This window comes from Palaemon carinicauda, unplaced genomic scaffold (genome assembly GCF_036898095.1).
Source record: "Palaemon carinicauda isolate YSFRI2023 unplaced genomic scaffold, ASM3689809v2 scaffold29, whole genome shotgun sequence".
Classification (NCBI taxonomy): Eukaryota; Metazoa; Arthropoda; class Malacostraca; order Decapoda; family Palaemonidae; genus Palaemon; species Palaemon carinicauda.
The window spans coordinates 111,925-132,942 of NW_027170558.1; the positions used below are offsets into that span (position 1 = coordinate 111,925).

The 21,018-nt window shown below is 43.2% G+C and overlaps 1 long non-coding RNA gene and 1 pseudogene across 1 annotated transcript in view; one reads left to right on the top strand and one right to left on the bottom strand.

The window, feature by feature from the left end:
• LOC137636402 (uncharacterized) overlaps positions 1–12,826 on the bottom strand; it is a 120,285-nt gene extending 107,459 nt beyond the window's left edge. Inside the window, exon 1 of the long non-coding RNA XR_011043088.1 lies at positions 12,686–12,826. This is a non-coding gene — a long non-coding RNA (uncharacterized lncRNA). The remainder of the gene's footprint in view (positions 1–12,685) is intronic.
• A 4,801-nt stretch (positions 12,827–17,627) lies between these two features.
• The window catches only part of LOC137636404 (zinc finger protein 83 pseudogene), a 187,453-nt pseudogene continuing 184,062 nt past the window's right edge, over positions 17,628–21,018 (top strand).

Sequence of the window (21,018 nt, forward strand, 5' to 3'; positions counted from 1 at the left end):
CTGACTCAGCAAGTGCAGAAATTGACTGTCTCAGCTTCATCAGTGAAAACCCAGAACCTTCATCTCATGATTTTCTCGCCTTAGCGGTCAAGAAACGGTTTGGGATTTCTAGGGACAGTATCAACTTCCTAGAAGAATACAAGTCAAAGTCAACAAGAAGACAATATGAGTCATCCTGGAAGAAATGGGAGGCCTTTGTCAAGGCGAAGAAACCTACGGAGATTTCTACGGACTTCTGTTTGTCCTTCTTCATCCATCTTCATGAACAAGGTTTAGCAGCCAATACGATTACTACATGTAAATCCACCCTGGCCAGACCAATACTTTATGCCTTCCAGGTAGACTTTTCCAACAAAATCTTCAACAAGATACCTAAAGCCTGCGCAAAACTTCGGCCCGCAGCTCCTCCTAAGCCCATTTCATGGTCTTTGGACAAAGTTTTTCATTTAGCATCAACCCTGAATAATGAGGATTGCTCGCTGAAAGACTTGACTCAGAAGGTGATATTCTTATTTGCACTAGCCTCGGGAGCCAGAGTTAGCGAAATAATGGCCCTCTCGAGGGATGATGGCCACATTCAGTTCACAGACAATGGAGAACTGAACCTCTTTCCGGACCCGACGTTTCTCGCCAAGATCGAGCTGCCCACTAAGAGGTGGGGTCCCTGGAGAATCTGCCCTCTGAAGGAAGAAGCATCCCTCTTCCCAGTGGAATGCCTAAAGGTCTATCTTCGTAAAACTTCAGACTTTAAGGGAGGTCAGCTTTTCAGGGGAGAGACTTCTGGTTCCACGTTATCCTTGAAACAGATTAGGGCGAAAATCACCTACTTCATTCGCAGAGCGGATCCAGACAGTACACCCGCAGGTCATGATCCGAGGAAGGTTGCCTCGTCTCTGAATTTCTTCCAAACGATGTCGTTTGAAAGTCTTCGTGCTTATACTGGATGGAAGTCCTTGAGGGTCTTCTTCAAGCCCTACGCGAAACAATTACAAGAAATTAAATTTCATGTGGTGGCGGCGGGCAGTGTGATAAAACCCGCTGCTTGATTACTGCGAAGAACAGTGCACTATTAGGGACTTATAGTGAAGGGTGTACACGATAGACTCGTAAGACATATCGTGTTGGGTTTTGTGTTTAAGTGATAACACTATAGACTGTTCTCCCTTCACAGGTGACATTAAGCATAATAAACTGACACAAGTGCCAGGCATTCTTATATGCACAGTGTTTCTAGTAACAACAGATTGTATAGCAAAACTTCATATTTCCCTTGAGTGGCTAATGTTTTCCTTTTCAGGCAAACCCTTTTTATCCTGTTATTACTGTTTATGCTTGTATGCAGAATTATTCAGCATACATTGTAATTGTTTACAACCATGATTTCTATTTTGTAATAAACAATAGAACGAATATTTGCGTCTCTTTCGCCCAAAATATTTATTTAAATGTATAAGTCAGAGCATCCTTGACTCTTTTGATATTTAAGTCAATACCAGAACTAAGATTCATGGTGTTCCAGGCAAACAGGTAAGATCTCCTTGTACTAGACTGTTCATTTTACTGTTTAAGGTTTTCCTACACATATATAAACCTGTCCGTCTCTTCACGACAGACCCGGGAGGTACAGTAATCTGCCCAAACCAATCCATCCTAGTACAAACTATGCTTTACGTATATGTTGACACTAATATACAAACTGTTTGCTAGATTGTTCCCTGAACTCACAATCCTCGGGTTTTTTCCTCGAGTCTACCCAGACTCTTCCCTGTAGGGGGCAGGAAGCACTGACATATTTCATGATCAGCTGATTGATGTATTACGGTAACATCAAGTGTCTCTAGGTCTAAAGGCCGAAGAGGAAAGATTTAGCTCGAGATGAACGGCACTATTGGAAATCCACAGATACATTAATGCTCTGGTACACTTCCATCACGACGACATGGCCTGAGCCCAAAAAACGGATTTTGAGCGTAGCGAAAAATCTATTTTTGGGTGAGGTAGCCATGTCGTCCTGATGGACCCACCCTCTTTTGGGACAAAAGGATAATGAATCCCTCCCTATAGTACTCTATCTGCAACACCTACAAAGCTACAAAGAATGACGGTGGCGCCTCGCGGTGGCGGACAGGCGCACTATTTGCAGAGCAGTAGTGACTCGTCGAGAGCGATGTCTCTGGAACAACTCTCCTTATCCTTGCCCCTCTTTCCCCTCGTAGAGAAAGCTCTATTAGGGGTGTAGATAGCCATGAGACGTGTCAAGAATACGTCCTCTGATATTACGCGATATCTCTTTGTAAAATTTTAAGGGATATTCGCTCCAGGAGTTAGAATTCTGGATACCTTTGGTAAATTCTCTGGGATATATCACTGTAGTCAAATATACCTAGGAAGCTACCTATGAAGGAACTTCCATCAGGACGACATGGCTACCTCACCCAAAAATAGATTTTTCGCTACGCTCAAAATCCGTTTATTTAATTATTTTAATTACAGTATTTAGCTATTTAGGCAATTTTTCTCGTAAATATTTGATAATGTGCATAATTTTCCTTTCTCTGTCTATCGTATAGTTAGAGTTTCGGTGATTCAGGTAACCGAGATCTCGTCTAGCCTAGGTATTCTAACCTAGGCGTTTTACTATACGTTCCGACATCCCCCGGTTACCCTCGTGTATTGTCTTCAATTCAGCGGAGACTGATACCTCCTAGAATTTTATGAAACATTACACGTCTCTTCGGAGATTTAAGGATAATCTCTTTCCCTCTGAGTGTAGCTTCAGGCTACAACCCTAATAGCCGTGCTTTGAATTTTATTCAAACATGACTAACCTAGGGTTTTTCCTTCCTCTTCCCTTAAACCGCTGGTTGTGGTATACCAGCAGGTCTTGGGATTTAGTCAGAATCTCAGAGTATTTAGACTTATGTCGGCGACCTGCCGGCAGGGCGAATGGGTTGTAGAATACCATCATTCCCCTGCCGGCTAGGCTGCCGGAAATGGAGGTTAGCCTTCCTTAGCCGCACTTGAAGTAGTGGTAGGATACCATCTTCTCCTTGCGACTGTAAGACTAGTCCTGCGCCGCAGTCCTCTAGGCTGAAGAGTGATCTTCTTTTGCCTAGGATGATGTGGGACTGGAACTTTGTTTCTCCCGTGTTGAGAGGAAGCGGCAATACCGCCATCCCCTTAACTGTGTTGGCAATCTCTAGGATGGAGAACTAAGACTCTCCTATCACCTAGGATTCTGCCGATAAAGAAACAGAGTTTCTTTTAACAGGTGGTGGGACTGACAATTTTGCCAGTTCCTTTCACACTCTATTCAGGACCCTGTTCCCTACCAATCTGTCCACTTTTGATGGCTGAGCCATTGTCTTTCTTGGGCCAGCATCTTGCAATCTTACCATTGCCGGTAAGTTGCCGGAGCTGACCAGACTCCCTCTCTAGCCCTGACATTGGCTGACGGCAATGCATACTGCCGGCAACCACATCATCTGTCGGCAGCTATGGTCCCTACCATTAGCCGATGACTATCGGCAGTCCAGGACCAATGCAGGAGCAGTGATGGATGATTGGTCTAGAGGCTCCTCTGGGGGGACTGCATCGAAGATGTTGAACCAAAGAGGCGCTTCCTCACCGCAGGTGAAGGAAGGCCTCTGATGGCGAAGAGGAAGGCAAGCCTTCCGACGAATGTGCCCTCTGGGGGCCGTTGGATCAGCAACCTGACCTTCTGCAGTCCTCCGAAGAGGAGTCTCTGTAAGTGAACTCCCCCGAGGGAAAGAAACACTAGCAGGAGAGACTGACGATGGACTTAGTTTCTCCCTTGTAGGTTGAACAGGAATGGAAGAAACTAAGCCATCAGCTACCGTAGAGTTTGGAGTGGAAGAGGTGATGGGTGATACCGCATTGGATACCTCTAACACCATAACGTCGACAAGAGACAGAGGATCAACCTCTGACGGTGCCGACGAATGCTTGACAGCGGCACCCATTCGGATGTAGTTGAGCAAAACCTCCTTGGAGGGCGAACCCGTAAGTCCCAAGGAGGACCAAAGCTGAAAAAGGTAGGTTAGTGACATATCCTCCCCAGGGGGGGAGAGATGGAGCTGCTTCGCAAGGGAAGCAACGTCATCTCTCGAGCCCCGAGGTTGGTTAATAATACATCGGTCTACGCTACCACTCGACGGTCTCTCGAGAGAGACCGACCGAGTGGGAGCTTCGGAGGAAGTTTGGGCAACAGAAGAAGAAGCCTTGGATTTTTCTCCTTTCGAAGCAACCTTCGAAAGAGAAATATCCCGTTTGGACTTCTTCTTCCGCCGTCGCGAAAACCTCTCCCACTGGGAGGCAGACCACTCCCTACACTTGTTGTTACTATCACACAGTTGGCCCTTACAAGAAGGACAAAGGGCGTGAGGATCAGTCTCGACCGCCGACATGAATGTTCCACAGGGGCGGTCGGGAAACCCAGGACAGGTGCACATGATCACAGAGGCCAACTTCACATGTACAGAACTAGTAAAAGAAAAGAACAAAAGCAATTATATGGCTGCCAATATGACGGCGAGGATGAGAGCGGACACGTCCAACCACCATCCGAGCCGAGAGCAAAGTGAGCTCAAGCACAGGTGTGTGAGAGGGGGGTAGCAAGCTACCCTCCCCTACCCCTGCTAACTAGCGGTGGGGGTAGTAAACCCTCGTTAAAAATTAATGGCCTGTCATTTCAGCTACGCCAAAAGTAATACCCCTATTAAATAGCGTGGTTTGTATTCCAGTTACGGAACAAATGGGTAGTTAACCCTCGCTAAAATTTAATGGCTCGTCCTTTCAGCTTTGCCGAAAGTATTACCCCTAATAAATAGCGTAGGTTTGTATTCCAGTTATGGAACAAATGTTATTCTAATTGTTCATTACTTCTCTTGTAGTATATTTACGGTAATTTATTTCCTTTCCTCTATGGACTATTCTCATAATTTATATGTAAAAGTGCTATTCTAAGGTTGTTACTGTTCTTAATATATTATTTTCATTGTTCATTTCTTTTCTTGTAGATTATTTCCTAATTTCCTTTCCTTACTGCGCTATTTTACCCTGTTGGAGCCGCTGAGCTTATAGCATCCTGCTTTTCCAACAAGGGCTATAGCTTAGCTTGTAATAATAATAATAATAATAATTATAATAATAATAATAATAATAATAATAATTATAATAATTATAATAATATGTTATTTTCATTAGTAAAATAAATTTTTGAATATACTTACCCGATAATCATGTAGCTGTCAACTCTGTTGCCGACAGAAATCTACGGTCGGGATACGCCAGCGATCGCTATACAGGTGGGGGTGAACACCACAGCGCCATCTGTGGTCAGGTACTCCAGTACTTCTTGTCAACACCACCTCAATTTTTTCCTCGGTCCACTGGTTCTCTATGGGGAGGAAGGGTGGGTCAATTAAATCATAATTATCGGGTAAGTATATTCAAAAATTTATTTTACTAATGAAAATAACATTTTTCAATATTAATCTTACCCGATAATCATGTAGCTGATTCACACCCAGGGTGGTGGGTGGAGACCAGCATATATGTTAACAAAGAAGCTAAGTATCCCGTATTTTATTTTATTAGTTATTCAAAAATAACATAAAATAAATAAGTACCTGGTAAGGAAGACGACTTGAACCATTACTCTGCCTTTATTAAGTACGTCTTCCTTACTGAGCGTAGCGGTCCTCTTAGGATGCTGAACGACTCTTAGGTGCTGAAGTATAAAGGGCTGCAACCCATAGTAAAGGACCTCATCACAACCTTTAACCTCGGCGCTTCTCAAGAAAGAATTGACCACCCGCCAAATCAACAAGGATGTGGAAGGCTTCTTAGCCGACCGTACAACCCATAAAAAGTATTCAAGAGAAAGGTTAAAAAGGTTATGGGATTATGGGAATGTAGTGGCTGAGCCCCCGCCTACTACTGCATTCGTTGCTACGAATGGTCCCAGGGTGTAGCAGTTCTCGTAAAGAGACTGAACATCTTTGAGATAGAATGATGCGAACACTGACTTGCTTCTCCAATAGGTTGCATCCATAACACTCTGCAGAGAACGGTTCTGTTTGAGGGCCACTGAAGTAGCCATAGCTCTCACTTCATGTGTCCTTACCTTCAGCAAAGCAAGGTCTTCTTCCTTCAGATGAGAATGTGCTTCCCTAATCAGGAGCCTGAATAGGTAAGAAACTGAGTTCTTAGACCTTGGAAGAGAAGGCTTCTTGATAGCACACCATAAGGCTTCTGATTGTCCTCGTAAAGGTTATGACCTTTTTAGATAGTACCTAAGAGCTCTAACTGGGCAAAGTACTCTCTCCAGTTCGTCCCCCACCAAGTTGGACAGGCTTGGGATCTCGAACGACTTAGGCCAAGGACGTGAAGGAAGCTCGTTTTAGCAAAAAACCGAGCTGCAAGGAACATGTAGCCGTTTCAGATGTGAAAACTATGTTCCTGCTGAAGGCGTGGATCTCACTTACTATTTTAGCTGTTGTCAAGCACACGAGGAAAAGAGTTTTCAATGTGAGGTCCTTAAAAGAGGCTGATTGGAGAGGTTCAAATCTTGATGACATAAGGAACCTTAGGACCACGTCTAGATTCCAGCCTGGAGTGGACAACCGACGTTCCTTTGAGGTCTTAAAAGACCTAAGGAGGTCCTGTAGATCTTTGTTGGTGGAAAGATCCAAGCCTCTGTGGCGGAAAACCGCTGCCAACATACTTCTGTAACCCTTAATCGTAGGAGCTGAAAGGGATCTTACGTTCCTTAGATGTAACAGGAAGTCAGCAATCTGGGTTACAGTGGTACTGGATGAGGAAACTGCATTGGCCTTGTACCAGCTTCGGAAGACTTCCCCTTTAGACTGATAGACTCTGAGAGTGGATGTCCTCCTTGCTCTGGCAATCGCTCTGGCTGCCTCCTTCGAAAAGCCCCTAGCTCTTGAGAGTCTTTCGAAAGACTGAAGGCAGTCAGACGAAGAGCGTGGAGGTTTGGATGTACCTTCTTTACGTGAGGTAGACGTAGAAGGTCCACTCCTAGAGGAAGAGTCCTGGGAATGTCGACCAGCCATTGCAGTACCTCTATGAACCATTCTCTCGCGGGCCAGAGCGGAGCCAACCAACGTCAGCCGTGTCCCTTTGCGAGAGGCGAACTTCTGAAGTACCCTGTTGACAATCTTGAACGGCGGGAATGCATACAGGTCGAGATGGGACCAATCCAGCAGAAAAGCATCCACGTGAACTGCTGCTGGGTCTGGAATCGGAGAACAAAACAACGGGAGCCTCTAGGTTATCGAGGTAGCGAACAGATCTATGGTTGGCTGACCCCACAGGGCCCAAAGTCTGCTGCAAACATTCTTGTGAAGGGTCCACTCTGTGGGGATGACCTGACCCTTCCGGCTAAGGCGATCTGCCATGACATTCATATCGCCCTGAATGAACCTCGTTACCAGCGTGAGCTTTCGATCTTTTAACCAGATGAGGAGGTCCCTTGCGATCTAGAACAACTTCCACGAATGAGTCCCTCCCTGCTTGGAGATGTAAGCCAAGGCTGTGGTGTTGTCAGAGTCCACCTCCACCACCTTGTTAAGCTGGAGGGACTTGAAGTTTATCAAGGCCAGATGAACCGCCAACAGCTCCTTGCAAAAGATGTGAAGTGTCCTTAGCTCCTGATTCCATGTTCCCGAGCATTCCTGTCCGTCCAAAGTCGCACCCCAGCCCGTGTCTGATGCGTCAGAGAAGAGACGGCGGTCGGGTTTCTGAACAGCCAAAGGTAGACTTCCTTGAGAAGAAAGCTGTTCTTTCACCACGTGAGAGTAGACCTCCTCTCTTCGGAAACAGGAACTGAGATCGTCTCTAGCGTCATGTCCTTTATCCAGTGAGCCGCTAGATGATACTGAAGGGGGCGGAGGTGGCGTCTCCCTAACTCGATGAACAGGGCCAGCGATGAAAGTGTCCCTGTTAGACTCATCCACTACCTGACTGAGCATCGGTTCCTTCTCAGCATGCTCTGGATGCAAACTAGGGCTTAGTAGATCTTTGGGGCCGACGGAAAAGCCCGAAAAGCTCGACTCTGAAGATCCATACCCAGGTAGACAATGGTCTGGGATGGGACGAGCTGGGACTCCTCAAAATTGACCAGGAGGCCCAGTTCCTTGGTCAGATCCATAGTCCATCTGAGAATCTCCAGACAGCGACGACTTGTGGGAGCTCTTAAAAGCTAGTCGTCTGACGGAGCCGGACACAAGATCATGGTACTGCTGCACAGTCTGTGAACTGTCAACCATGGGGAAGCGAGGAAGTACAGTGACAACCCGAAGCTGTCTAGACTGTCTGGGTCGTACAGACAACTCCTTATCGGGTTGCTGAGGTTGCCGCACTGCGTCACAACAAGTCACTTCTGCTAGTTGTTGAACGTCTTCCCAGTGACACACTGACTCCGTAAACAAAAAATCCTCTAACAAGGACTAAGCTTGGACTGCATGTCTTGCAACACAGCTCAAGGTCTATGGGAGCAGGTGTGGTAACAGACGGGGTTAGCGACTGAAGTGGAACCATTACCTTCCCTGGAAGCATGTCATGCTTAAATAAAAGTCCATAGGAGGCTACGCAGCTAAAGGCTCCTCTCCAAATGACAGAGTCCTCAAGGGAATATCAGAAGGAGGGAGAATAGCACTTTCTCATCTACAGGAACCATATCCGAGAAAAGCTAAGTTCTCTCAGTGAGGGTTTCACTGGTGCAAAAGCAGCAGACTAGAAGGCAACGTTATGAAACTGCTTGACAGTCTAGTGAGTTGGCAACAACCAAAGATGTGTGACTGAGAAGCATGCGGTAAGGTATGCAGAGCATGCTGTATGTAGAGCATGCTGTAAGGTAAGCAGAGCATGTTGCATGGCGTGCGGCTTATGCTGCATGGGATGAGGCTCATGCTGCATGGGATGAGGCTCATGCTGCATGGTATGAGGCTCATGCTGCATGGGATGAGGCTCAAGCTGCAAGGGAAGAGGCTTATGCCGCATGCGTTGAGGAGGATGCCGCATAGTATGAGGCTCCTGCCTCATGGGTTGAGGCGGTTGCCGCATAGCATGAGGCTCCTGCCTCATGGTTTGAGGAGGATGCCGCATAGCATGAGGCTCCTCATAGCATGAGACTCCTGCCTCATGGGTTGAGGAGGATGCCGCATAGCATGAGGCTCCTGCCTCATGGGTTGAGGAGGATGCCGCATAGCATGAGGCTGCCTCATGGGTAGAGGAGGATGTCGCATAGCATGAGGCTCCTGCCTCATGGGTTGAGGAGGATGCCGCATAGCATGAGGCTCCTGCCTCATGGTTTGAGGAGGATGCCGCATAGCATGAGGCTCCTGTGAGGTTCCTGCCTCAAGAGTTGCGTCTGCCTCAAGGGTTGAGGAGGTAGCTGCGCAGAGAGAGGCTCATGCTGTGAAGAATGCGGTTGCTGCATGCGTTGAGGCGGCTGCCTCATAGCATGAGGTTCCTCAAGAGTTGAGGCTCTTGCCTCAAGAGTTGAGGTTCTTGCCTCAAGAGTGGAGGTGGCTGCCGCAAGAGTTGAGGTTGCTGCCTCAAGGATGGTGGAGGTTGCCGCAACGCAAGAGGTTGCTGCATAGCGCTGGTATCTGGCAACTCCCAATGCGGCAGTTCACGCGTGGAGGAAGGTTGAGGAACCTCAACATCATACGTCTGGCAGGGTGGACTGCGCAGAGGTGGAGTTGAGGTTGCTGCCTCGAGGATGGTGGAGGTTGTCGCACCGCAAGAGGTGGCTGCCTCGAGGATGGAGGAGGTAGTCGCAACGCATGAGGCTCCTACCTCAAGGGTAGAGGAGGTTGCTGCAAAGCATAAGGCTCCTGCCTCAAGTGTAGAGGAGGTTGCCACGTGGCAAGAGGCTCCTGCCTCAAGGAAAGTGGAGGTTGCTGCACAGAGCTGGTATCTGGCAACTCCCAATGCGGCAGCTCACGCATGGAGGTAGCTTGAGGAACCTCAACATCATACGTCTGGCAGGCTGGACTGCGTAGAGGTGGAGGAGCGCTCGCAGGAGGAGGTGTGTTAACCTTCTCTGCCTGAAACTCCTGCATCAAAACCGCAAGCTGAGACTGCATTGTCTGCAGCATAGACCACTAGAGTTTAAGAAAGACAACAACAAACGGAGCTACTGTCCGTTGAGACTGAGGGTCTAAAACAGCTGGTGCGGCAACAGACGGAGCTACTGCCTGTTGCGATACCACCTTGCCTCTCTGGGAGGTGTGCAGTTGTCGTACTGCAGCAAGTCCGAACTGACCCAGTGCTAATGGCATCACCTAGGAGTTGGACTTGCGCGGAAGGGACCGACTTGCACTTAGAAGCTGCAAGATTTGGTCCATGGTTTCTGCGAGAAACCTCTTCCGCAGACGAGGAATAAAAGGGCTCTCTCGTCTTTGTGTGGGTGGGGTGATCACGTCGGCAACGTGTGTAGATACACCCGAAACCACGGAGGGAAACGTCTGTTCGTCGATCAAGGCCTGCTGAACCCATAAGTCCTTCGACATTACTTCTCCCCTGGGCTTGGGAGCTTGTAAGAGGTCCCAGACTAGGCGAACAACTGGCATGAACAGACGAACCCTCGAACGCAACACTGTAACACTTTGCGCTTATCACTTTATCACTTTTGATTTTCTGTTTGCACTTATTTCACTGAACTCGAAACTTTAAGTGGTTTGTACCTGAAACACGCAATTCTATCCTTCCTTAAAAGTTAGTAATTGCGAAAACAGAATTACAATGTAACAGAAAAATATAATGAAAGATAAATAATTCAGTGGCTGGAAAGAGACTAAACACTAGATCAAATAAACTACGTTTAAAATCTCTCACCGCATAAAGCTTGAGAACAAGAATAAAACTCTAGAAACGTTTACCTTCTTCCCCTAAAGAGACTAGGGAGAAGAGCAAAAACGATAACAACGTTACTCGCTTGAACGAAACGTTTATCCTCTTCTCTCTCCCTCCGTCTCTATCTCTCTCTCTCTCTCTCTTGACTTAGAACCTGAGAGATGAGCCCAATCATATATATCGTTAAAACATATTATTGTTAAAGGAAAAAAACTGAAAGATTTCCCAAATAAAAAGTTCCTTTATTAGAATTAAAACCATTAAGCTAAGAAAGAATGAACAAAACGCTAGAATCGGTTTACTCTTACTGCAACGTGACACCGTGAAAATTCTCTCTCTATCGTAACGATAGAGCGCAAGTTGAACGTTCTGAACGTCAACAACTGCAGAGACAAAACAAAACGTTAGTTCAACTTTGAAAACAGTACGAGACTATCAAAGAAATTCTTTCAAAAACATTAAAATAGCATAATATGTTAACAGGTAAAAACGAAATGACGGGCTCAATGTTAATTAACTTCGGTACCAAGAAAAGACCGCCTACTATTAGGAAAGGTCGAATATAAACAAATATAAAAATTAATTTTAATAAGTTTATAATAAAAGGAAGTTAATCGAAGAGGCCTATAAAAGGCGGAGAGATATAAAATAAATCTATAACTTTTGTTAAGCAAAATTAAGAAAGAGTCTATACTCTCTTCGACACCAACACTTCCGTCTAAGGGAAGGGTCGGCCATTTAAAAGTGAAAGAGAGTTCATACTCTCTTCGTCACCATAAATAATCAAATTAATTCCAAAAGCTAGCTAAGCTAATGATAAAACTTCCTGAATAGCGAAAGCTAAACTCTAGAGCAAATACATCACCAAATCGTGAGCAAAAACTCCAGAATCAACAGCGTATCCATGTAGGTCTAGCCGGAGGCACGACAGAGAAAAATTGAGGTGGTGTTGACAAGAAGTACTGGAGTACCTGACCACAGATGGCGCTGTGGTGTTCACCCCCACCTGTATAGCGATCGCTGGCGTATCCCGACCGTAGATTTCTGTCGGCAACAGAGTTGACAGCTACATGATTATCGGGTAAGATTAATATTGAAAAAACTATAATATTAATAATAATAATAATAATGGGGTCTCATGTAGATTTGCAGACAGGTCATTAATTCATCCTATTTCTGACCAATCAAACAACTGTCAAGATTAACAATTTGGCAAATAGATTTTTGTCAATAATTTGTGAGTCGTCAATTATAACATTTGCTATGAAGGACGGGCATTGGCCAGGATATATTCTGTACTGAACTGCTATACTGTACTGTATAGGAAAGGGTATAGTATGTATATATCCGCTGTATGGTAGGTTAGGTGAACAAAGCCTACATTACGCTGAGACAGGAGCCTTTGTTGTACGTTGGGACAGACTGGGAGTATTATTATGGGGTGTATGTATAATAGCGGCCAACTGTGTGCATGATGACGGCCGACTAAGAATATGGCACAGTTAGGGGGTCGCAGAGGGGGCTAACATAAGGTAAGTAGGTAAGGACACGGCTTGTAGGTTAGGTTAGGGGGGAGGAAGCTTATGTTAGTTGGTGTTCAATTTTAATGCATGAGGGGAGAGGAACTGGCTAATATGAAAAGGCTCCAATATTTTAAAAAGACATTTTAAAAAAGGGAAACAAAAATAAGAACATCACTTAACCTAACAAAGGAGCTCTATCCTTCCCTGCCAAGGGGGAGAGGGGTAGACCCCATTACACTGCCGTAATTTTACCCTACCCTAAGACAAAGTCTCAAATCTGTGCTTGCTTCCCAACTGGATTCACTCCTGGCAAGGTAATACTGAACTGTATTCAGAAAATTCAGGTACATTATGGGCAACCTCGTCTGACTACATTTGCACCGCTCTATTTCCTCGTTGCTCACTCCACAACACTGAAATTCCTCGTTGCTCTCTCCACAACACTGTGATTGTGGGCACACTACTAGAAGAAGCATAGAAGGGGCTGCATTTTCCTGCTTTTTAATATGCTGCTGTTGTGAAAAGGGATGTCAGTTTCTAAAAAAAAAAAAAAAAAACAATTAAGATAATGGGAGACGAGGGTAAAGAAAATGATTAAGCTTCGATAACAGAGTGGATTTTCCAAAATATTCGATACACGATGCGAACAGTGGTTTTTTTTTTACTAATGATCTTCTTCCAGTTATTAATCAGTAAACACAGCAGTGTTGCAAGTATGAATACGAAAGCATCTTTTGGATACATTTTGATGTTGGTGGTACATTTTTACGACGCTGGGCCAAAGGATACGAAATTGAAGAGGCCAAAGATGGATACATTTTATTATTTTTTTTAAAGAATTGAATACTTTATACAACCACATTGTTGTAGTCATTATTTTTCACAGAAAGTAAAACCAATCAAAATTCATAAGTAGTACATCGCTCCCAATCGTATGATAGATTGGCTGTTTTTTCAAGTGGGGGTTCGGGGGACCGGAATGAACACGTTCTGGGGCTTATTCAGCGTATTCGTGAATCACAATACGATGTGTGCAATAATGAATGGCGGTCACTTACTTTTCATGAAGAATCATTGACTACTTCCAATAACCCCGCTGAGTTTTCGTGTTCAGTTCAAAGACTTAAAAGTAGTGATGGATCACTTTTGTTCGCAAATCTGTCAAAATTTCTTGTCTTTTAGTTCTGCGTCATTCTGCTGCTGTAGTGGAGAAAATATTTTTTCAGGTCAAACTAATAAAGACAGGCACAAGAAATAGGTTGAATACAGAATCAGTAAATGAACTGTTATTAAGCAAAGGCAACGGGGAAGCAGTTCATTGCTATCAATGGTAGCCTAGTAATTTGATGATAAACAAGAAATAACAAGAGTCAGAAACAATACTGACCATGGCTTCGATTAAGAAAATATCATGTAATCTAAAAAATATACAATCCATTGGCAATAAAACTCATATCACTAAGGAAGTCGTAAGTGATCAAGATGTGGATATTTGTTTATTAACTGAAACTTGGTTGAGTGGGAATGTGAGTGACAGATCGAAAATAAATTAAATGACACCTAAGTCTTATAACTTTTATCATGAACCAAGAGAAGACAAAAGAGGTGGTGGCATTGGAATCTTAATTAAGAAATCAGATAAAGTTACAGTTAGAAATCATCTCATAGTTAATTCATTTGAATATATGGATATCAAAATTTTATCTAGAAATGTAAATCTACAAATAGCTATACTCTATAGACCACCAAGAACAAAAGCAAAAGAATGTTTCTAGATGAATTTAATAACTTACTAGATACATTGAACGACAATCGAAATATAGTTATATGTGATGATTTCAACCTACATCTTGATAACAGAGTAGACCCATATGTCAATGAATTTAGAGAATTGATTGACAACCATGACCTTGAAAACATAGTGTCTGAACCAACAGCTCAGTCTAATCATATACTAGATCTAGTTATAGTAAACAAAAACAACAACATCATACTAAATATGGAGATTGAATCTGACTGTTGTATATCCCCAATGCATAAGTTGATGTCTTTTGAAATAAACGTTAGAAAAAATAATGCAATACAGAAGGAAATCACATACAGAATTAAGACTAATTTTGATCCAAAAGAGTTCATTGAACAAAGCCTAGAGGACATAAAAGGGATAACACCAGTCTGTAACTGTGAAGAGAATCACACCCTCGTAGAGGGACAATCCTGTATAAACTGCATTACTGATAGAAGTAAAACTATACTTGCAACTAATTATAATAATAGGTGCCCGGGAATAACAAAAATAATCACAATTAAAGAAAAATCGAACTGGTTTGATAATGAATTGCATGAAGAGAAAAAAAAGAAAAAGAAAAATGGAGGATAAATGGAAAAGAAATAAAAATAATGAAAACTGGCAACATTACAAAGCAGCTAGAAATCGCTACAATTACCTTATCTTAGTTAAAAAAAAAGCCTATTATAAAAAAGTGTACAACGAAAATGACCCACGGAAAATACATAAGAACCTAAAGAAACTATTAGGTCTAAAGACAGAAATAGTATTGCCTGACATAACTAATGATCCTAAATGCCTAGAAAATGATATTATTGATTATTTTGAAGAAAAAATAAATCAAATCTGCTCCAGTTTCCGCAACATTGGCACAACAGAACGAAGGAATACATCTGCAACAGGTGTAAGTAAGATAAGGGTATTCAAAGAGTTAAGTCAGAGTGATTATATGAGAATAATAAAGTAAAAAAACCTACTGCGGAAATGACCCATTTCCAATTGACTATGTAAAAGATGCAAAAAAATTCACGAGATTACAAGAGACCTACCGAAACTTGGTAAATATGAGTCTAACACAGGCAGTTTTCCCTGATTGTGAGAAAGTTGCATGTATCAAGCCTGTCTATAAAGGAAAAGGTGATATAGAAAATTTAGATTCATATAGGCCAATATCAAATATGTCATATTTTTCGAAAATTATTGAAACTGCTGTACACGAACAAACCTGGAAACATCTGAAACAATCTAATGCTATACCTGATGCACACAGAGAAAATTACTCCACAGAAACAACAGTGTTAGCTATTAAAAATTACATAACAGAAATTATATATAACAAATAGCAAGTGTTGCATTCTTGTGATGCTTGATCTAAGTGCAGCATTTGATACTATAGAACATACATATCTGATGGAAGACCTTAAAGCTGTGGGCATCGTAGAACGAGCATATGACTGGTTTGTGAGTTATCTTGAAAACCGCAAAGTTAAAGTAGTAATATCAAATGTTGTATCTGAGACAAGAAAACTAACCAAAGGGGTGCCCCAAGGCAGTGTACTAGGTCCTCTCCTGTTTGAAATTTACAGGATTGAACTGGCAAATATACTTGAAACTCACAGAGTTAAGTTTAAAATATGCGCTGATGATACACAATTCTATTTTCCAATAGCATCAGTTGAAGCTAAAAGAAAGATACATGAAATAATGAATGACATCAAGGCTTGGATGTTAACAAAAAAGCTCAAGCTCAATGAAGATAAAAGTGAAGGTATTATTTTTGGATATGAAAAAGATATAAAAAGAATCGAATGCTTCTAAAGAATTGAAATAGGTCAATCGATCATTGACCTAAAGAAATCTGTCAGAAATCTTTGAGTTATCATTTATGATAGACTGACAATGAATGAACATATGAATAATATGGTAAGAAATTGTAACTATCATATTAGAAACATAGCATTTACTAGTAAACACTTAAATGAAAAATCTATGGCCATACTCATTAATCACCACATATTTTCAATAATTGATTACTGCAACTCACTGTTCTATGGCTTACCAAATTATCAGCTGAAAATAAATCAGTGAGTACAAAATAGAGTCGCTAGAATTAATAAAATGACTACATAATAGGGAAAGAGTTACCCCTGCACTAATTAGATTACACTGGCTGCCGGTAAAAGCGAGAATTGAATACAAGCTACTCTTACTAACGTTTAAGATACTGAACCAAAATATCTAAAAGAATGCCTGAAAAAACTAGAACTAGAAACAAATGTTAACATAAGACACACGAGTTACAAACATAGGCTATCTGAACCAAGAACAAATAGTAAATTTGGTGAAAGGGCTTTTAGCTACTGTGCGCCTAGACATTATAATAAACTACCAACTGAAATGAAGGGAGCAATTGAATTTAAGAAGAAACTAAAGAAATTACTTATCACAAGATCATATGATTTGGAAGATGCTATAACCAGGAAATTGTATAAGTTATAATGAAAATGTTTCGTTAGATGATTGATATGAACCCGCCCGAGAAGTAGTTCACTCGACTTCAGTGGAGAGTTGGATTTAAACCCAAAACAAGTAAACAATCAAGTATTGTATATCGTTGGTGTTTGTCTATGCAATTTTTGATGTTCCTATCCATTTTGTTCATATTATTATGCTTAGTTTTGGGCGTTATTATTGGAAATAATAGTCTGGCTTTTTATTTGTATATCGCCACTTTTCTCTTCTCGATCGGTGTATTATTTCTTTTGGTTATAGTCCAGTTGTTATAAATTTTGTTTACTGAAGCCAAGGTCATGCATAAATACAAACACCGCAGTAAGAATTTAATGTAAATTCTAAGTTAATATCCCTCTCAGGCTTGCTATTTTGAGCAATACTAATGTTAAATGTGATTCCTATCAGGAATCCTGTACTGTATTATTACCTTTTTACCACTTTCTTTAAATTAAGAACGATCACATGATCGTTCTATCGTTTCGACTGGTGACAAGAGTTGAAGTCTAGAACCCGTCGCTGGATCTAGAGAGTCGGCTCCAACATATACCAGTAAACTAATGAGAATTGATTTAAAAAGTACTTTAACTCTCGAACCGAATTGAAGATGTTACACGAAGAAATATAACAGGTAAGAAAGTGGTATGATTATCTATAATTAATTGAAATGCATTGCGTTAGGAATATAATCGCAATAGTATCGAATATTTTGGAAAATCCACTCTGTTATCGAAGATTAATAGTTTTCTTTTACATCGTCTCCCATTATCTTAATTGGTTTTTTGTTATATATAAACTAACATCCCTTTTCACAGCATAGCAGCATATTAAGAATGCATCACCTTCTACTCTTCTTCTAGTAGTGTGCCCACAATCACAGTGTTGTGGAGAGAGCAACGAAGAATTTCAGTGTTGTGTAGGGAGCAACGAAGAAATGTAACGGTGGGTGTCATATTGGTGTCCCTTATCAGCTTATCAGCTAGATAGGATCCTGGGGGCTGACTCTGAAACTCCATATGTATTGAAGAAGATCTACCGTCATCTAGCAGCCTTCCTGAAGTCCTGGACCTCCTCAAAACTCTATGATTTGTTACAAAGTAAGATATGAGAGGGATAGCACTATGGTTGCCTGATAGGTGACGTGTGCTAATACATTAAGAAAGAAGAAGTAACGGTGGGTGCCATTGTAGTCAGATGAGGTTGTCCAGAATGTACCTGAATTTTCTGAATACAATTCAGTATTACCTTGCCAGGAGTGAATCCAGTTGGGAAGCAAGCACAGATTTGAGACTTTGTCTTAGGGTGGGGTAAAGTTACGGCAGTGTAATGGGGTCTACCCCTCTCCCCCCTGGTAGGGAAGGATACAGCTCCTTTGTTAGGCTAGGTGATGTTCTTATTTTTGTTTGTTTCCCTTTTTAAAATGTCTTATTAAAATATAGGAGCCTTTTCATATTAGCGGCCAGTTCCTCTCCCCACATGTATTAAAATTGAACACCAACTAACATAAGCTCCCCCCCCCCTTTACGCAACCTACAAGCCATGTCCTTACCTACTTACTTCATGTTAGCCCCCTCTAAACCCCTCCCCCCCAACAGTGCCATATTCTTAGTTGGCCGTCATCATGCATACAGTTGGCCGCTATCGTACATACACCCCGAAATGTTACTCTTGGTTTGTTCCAACATACTACAAAGGCTCCTGTCTTAGCCTATTGTAGGCTATGTCCACCTAACATACAACTGATATATACCTACTCTGCCCGTTCCTATACAATACAGTGTAGCCGTTCAGTACAGAATATATCCTGGCCAATGCCCTTCCTTCGTAGCCAATGTTATAATTGACAGACTCACAAATTGTTGACATTAAAATCTATTTGCCAGATTGTTGTTAATCATGACAATTATTTGATAGGTCAGAAATAGGATGAATTAACGACCTGTCTGCAAATCTACATAAGACCCCATTATTATTATTATTATTATTATTATTATTATTATTATTATAACAAGCTAAGCTATAGCCCTTGTTGGAAAAGCAGGATGCTATAAGCTCAGGGGCTCCAACAGGGAAAAATAGCTCAGTGAGGAAAGGAAATTAGGAAATAATCTACAAGAAAAGAAATGAACAATGAAAATAATATATTAAGAGCAGTAGCAACTTTAGAATAGCACTTTTACATATAAATTATGAGAATAGCCCATAGAGGAAAGGAAATACATTACCGTAAATATACTACAAGAGAAGTAATGAACAATTAGAATAACATTTGTTCCATAACTGGAATACAAACCTACGCTATTTATTAGGGGTATTACTTTCGGCAAAGCTGAAAGGACGAGCCATTAAATTTTAGCGAGGGTTAACTACCCATTTGTTCCGTAACTGGAATACAAACCACGCTATTTAATAGGGGTATTACTTTTGCCGTAGCTGAAATGATGAGCCATTAATTTTTAACGAGGGTTTACTACCCACACCGCTAGTTAGCAAGGGTAGGGGAGGGTAGCTTGCTACTCCCCCTCTCACAAACCTGTGCTTGAGCTCACTTTGCTCACGGCTCGGATGGTGGTTGGACGTGTCCGCTCTCATCCTCGCCGTCATATTGGCAGCCATTTAATTGCTTTTGTTCTTTTCTTTTACTAGTTCTGTACATGTGAAGTTGGCCTCTGTGATCATGCGCACCTGCCCTGGGTTTCCCGACCGCCCCTGTGGAACATTCATGTCGGTGGTTGAGACTGATCCTCACGCCCTTTGTCCTTCTTGTAGGGGCCAACGGTGTGATAGTAACAACAAGTGTAGTGAGTGTAGGGAGTGGTCTGCCTCCCAGTGGGAGAGGTTTTCGCGACGGCGGAAGAAGTCCAAACGGGATATTTCTCCTTCGAAGGTTGCTTCGAAAGGAGAAAAACCCAAGGCCTCTTCTTGCGTTGCCCAAACCTCCTCCGAAGCTCCCACTCGGTCGGTCTCTCTCGAGAGACCGTCGAGTGGTAGCGTAGACCGATGTATTGTTAACCAACCTCGGGGCTCGAGAGATGACGTTGCTTCCCCTAGCGAAGCAGCTCCATCTCTCCCCCCCAGGGGAGGATATGTCACTGACCTACCTTTTTCAGCTTTGGTCCTCCTTGGGGCTTACGGGCTCGCCCTCCAAGGAGGGTTTGCTTAACTACATCCGATTGGGTGCCGCTGTCAAGCATTCGTTGTCACCGTCAGAGGTTGATCCTCTGTCTCTTGTCGACGTTGTGGTGTCAGAGGTATCCAATGCGGTATCACCCATCACCTCTTCCACTCCAAACTCTACGGTAGCTGACGGCTTAGTTTCTTCCGTTCCTGTTCAACCTACGAGGGAGAAACTAAGTCCATCGTCAGTCTCTCCTGCTAGTGTTTCTTTCCCTCGGGGGAGTTCACTTACAGAGACTCCTCTTCGGAAGACTGCAGAAGGTCAGGTTGCTGATCCAACGGCTCCCAGAGGGCGCATTCTTCGGAAAGATCGCCTTCCTATTCGCCATAGAGGCCTTCCTTCACCTGCGGTGAGGAGACGCCTCTTTGGTTCAACATCTTCGATGCAGTCCCCCGCAGAGGAGCATCTAGAGCAATCATTCATCACTGCTCCTGCATAGGTCCTGGACCTTTCTGCAGATCGTTCACAATCTCCTTCGGTGGAAGGTCGTCCTTTTAAAGGACACGTTGTCCTTCCACCCGACAGACCTGCCGTCGCCGTTTCTACATGGGCCTAACAAGGCTCCACCCAAGCACGCTGTTGTGCGGCAATAACATACACGCCCATGAGATCTGACAAGCGCTCTTTAGTAGCTCCTCAGGCCCCATAACTACGCGTGGATATTCACCATAACCCTAACACAGGGCATCAAGAGCGTACGTGACAACACGCGCATACACTACGCTCCAACAGGAGCATAGCTCCATCACGTGCTATGCGCGCCCTCATGCGCATATGCGGCCACATTCTCCTGCGAGCCCTGCGCAAACTGCGCTCACGCGCCCTGCGCTTACACGCCAACAGTCTCTTACGCTCCCGCGCCCATCTGCGCATCAATACTCACCTGCGCGCTATCAACCTCCTGCGTAACGGCGCTCTCGTGCACGCCAGCGCTCTCCCGCACGTCAACGTTCTCCTGCCCGCGCGCATACGTGTCCAACTTCTAACTCTCCGGCGTGCCATGATGCGCATCATCCTACGCGCCAGGTAAAACCTGCGCGCCAACTGTCAACAGATAGCAGGACCTCCGGGAAGTCAGCAATGCTGTCTTCTCTCATGCGCCAACCAGTACC